Below are 2,987 nucleotides of genomic sequence, written 5' to 3'. Positions count from 1 at the left end.
TAAATTAAAATAAAATAAAATAAAATAAAATAAAGAGCACACCAACAAATCAAAGAACTAAAAAAAGGGATAAAATTCTGATTGAATTCACAAAAGACATAGAAGTATTGAAGAAAACTCAGACTGAAATAAAGAAGGAGTTAAAAAAACTCAGTAAGCCAGTTAGAAATGACAGGAGAAAGCCTCACCAATAGGATAAACAAAACAGAAAACAGAATATCAAGACTGGAAGATAAAGTAGACGAATTAGACCACTCAAGTAAATATTATGAAAAATTTAAGAAAACACAAGAATGGAATATGCAAGAATTGCATTACACCATAAAAGAACCAAACTTATGAATCATAGGCATACAGGAAGGAGAAGAATCTCAAAATAATGGTATGGACCAGATCTTCAGTGGGATTGTAGAAGAAAATTTCCCAAAATTAAAGAAAGACATGCCCATACAAATACAAGAAGCACATAGAACACCGAATAGACAGGACCAGGAAAGAAACTCTCCATGGCACATCACAGTAAACACACTAAATGTACAAAAGAAATAGACAATACTGAAATCTGCAAAAGAAAAACAACAAGTCACATATAAAGGAAAACCCATGAAGATTACAGCTGTCTTTTCAGTGCAAACTATGAAAGCCAGAAGAACCTGGACCAAAGTATTCCCAGTTTTAAATGACCACAGATGCCAACCCAGATCATTTTACCCAGCCAAAATGTCTATTTTAATCGAAGGGGAAAGAAAAATGTTCCATGACATAAATAGGCTGAAAGAATTCATGTGCACAAACCAGCCCTTCAGAGACTTCTTGAAACAATACAAACAGCTGAAGAAACGAACAACTATACACGAGGGGTTACAGAAAGAAATTCAGTGAAGGTATAACTGTGGAAATGCACAGCTATATCAAGAATGTGAACAGAAATAAAAATGACAGGATTTAATACACATCTTCATAAATAACATTAAATATCAAAGGACTGAACATCACAGTCAAAAGACAAAGACTAGTTGAATGGATTAAGAAATAAATCCCATCTTTTGTTGTCTGCAAGAAACTCATCTCACTTTCAAGGACAGGCACTACCTTAAGGCGAAAGGATGAAAAAAAAATACCAAACGTATGGTACTAAGAGAAAAGCAGGCATTGCAATTCTAATATCTGATAAAACAGACTTTAAACTAAAACTAATCAAAAGAGATAAAGAGGGCCACTTAGTTCTGATCAAAGTAACAAGAAACCAAGAAGATATTACAATCATAAACATAAATTCACCAAATTCTGCTGCACCCAACTTCATAAAAACAGTATCACAGCACTTTAAGACCCAGATTAATCCCAACTCATTAATAGTAGGGGACTTCAATACACATTAGATATGTCAACAGGACAGAGAATTAACAGAGAGACACCTGAATTAAAAAATACCATATATCAAATGGACCTAATAGACATCTGTTATACCCAGATCTCGTGACCCCCCAATGACCACCAATGAGTCCAGAGTGTATGCAACAGCAAAGAGCCTTTATTCAGGCTTAAGCTCGGGCCCTCAGATTTCACCAATGCAGCGGATCTGTACTGAGAGCCCCGATCTAGGGTGGGGCAGGCTTTTATAGGGAAGTTTCACAGAAGCCCACATGCACCAAGCATCCTTTAAAATGATTGGATGGTCCTATGCCCTGAGTAAAGGGAGGATTCTTATTGGTAGGGGCTTTCTTTAGGGTATTGGAATGTGCTGACTGTTATCTGTGGGGCCAGAAGTTTCTGTTTTTACCTTATAAGGCTGCTATATGCCTGGGCTTACTTGATCTATAGCCTTCTGGGATAGGGGTGGTAACTGAAGATTACAACATGCCTGGGCATGCCTGAAACATCTAGTCAAAATGGAGTTAGTGCTGCCTTAAGCCAAGCAAATTACAGAAGCAGAAAGAAGTGGTTAGACGAGTCAGGGTCCCCAAACATCTATCAGATATTCAACCCAAACACCAAAGAATTTACTTTCTCTTCAGCACTCCATGGAACCTTCTCCAAAATCGACCATATACTGGGGGACGAATCCCCAGTAACCACATGAACACATGGAGATTAAACAACACACTCCTGAATGATGAATGGGTCAAAGAAGAAATGAAGAAATAAAAGTATTCCTGGAACTAAACGAAAAGGACAATACAATACAACAAAACCTCTGGGACACACTGAAAGCGGTTCTTAGAGGGAAGTTTATAGCTCTAAGTGCCTACAATAAAAAATCGGAAAGAACACAAATAAATGACAATATTGCAGCTCAAGACACTTGAAAAGCAACAGCAAATGAAACCCAAACCCAGCGGACAAGAAGAAATAATAAAAATCAGAGCAGAAATTAATGAAATTGAAACAAAGAAAACAATACAAAGAATCAAAAAATCCAAGACCTGGTTCTTTGAAAACATAAACAAGATTGACAGACCGCTAGCCCAGTTAACCGAAAGAAAGAAAGAGCACCTCCAAATCTACAGAATCAGAGATGAAAGGGGAAACATCACAAAGGACACCAAAAAGATCCAGAACATTATAAGGGAATACTTAAAAAACCTATATTCTACTAAGTTTGAAAACCTAAAGAAATGGATGGGTACCTAAAAGCATGGGAACCACCAGTCCTAAACCAAAAACATATTAACAGCTTAAACAGACCCATAACACATAAGGAAATTCAAACAGTAATAGAAAACCTCCTTACTAAATAAAGCCCAGGACCAGATGGACTTACAGCAGAATTCTACCAGATATTTAAAGATCTACATCCAACTTAATTTATTCAAAAAGATAAAAATGGAGGGAGAACTTCCAAATTCCTTCTATGAAGGCATCACTCTAATACCAAAGCCAGGTAAAGACACAGCAAAAAAGAGAACTATAGACCCATATCCTTAATGAACATAGATGCAAAAATTCTCAACAAAATACTTGCGACTGCATAAAGACACATATCA

This window comes from Nannospalax galili, unplaced genomic scaffold, assembly GCF_000622305.1.
Source record: "Nannospalax galili isolate Female #2095 unplaced genomic scaffold, S.galili_v1.0 scaffold1587, whole genome shotgun sequence".
Classification (NCBI taxonomy): Eukaryota; Metazoa; Chordata; class Mammalia; order Rodentia; family Spalacidae; genus Nannospalax; species Nannospalax galili.
The sequence above is the reverse complement of the archived record's forward strand: the minus strand, read 5'-3'. Positions refer to the sequence as shown.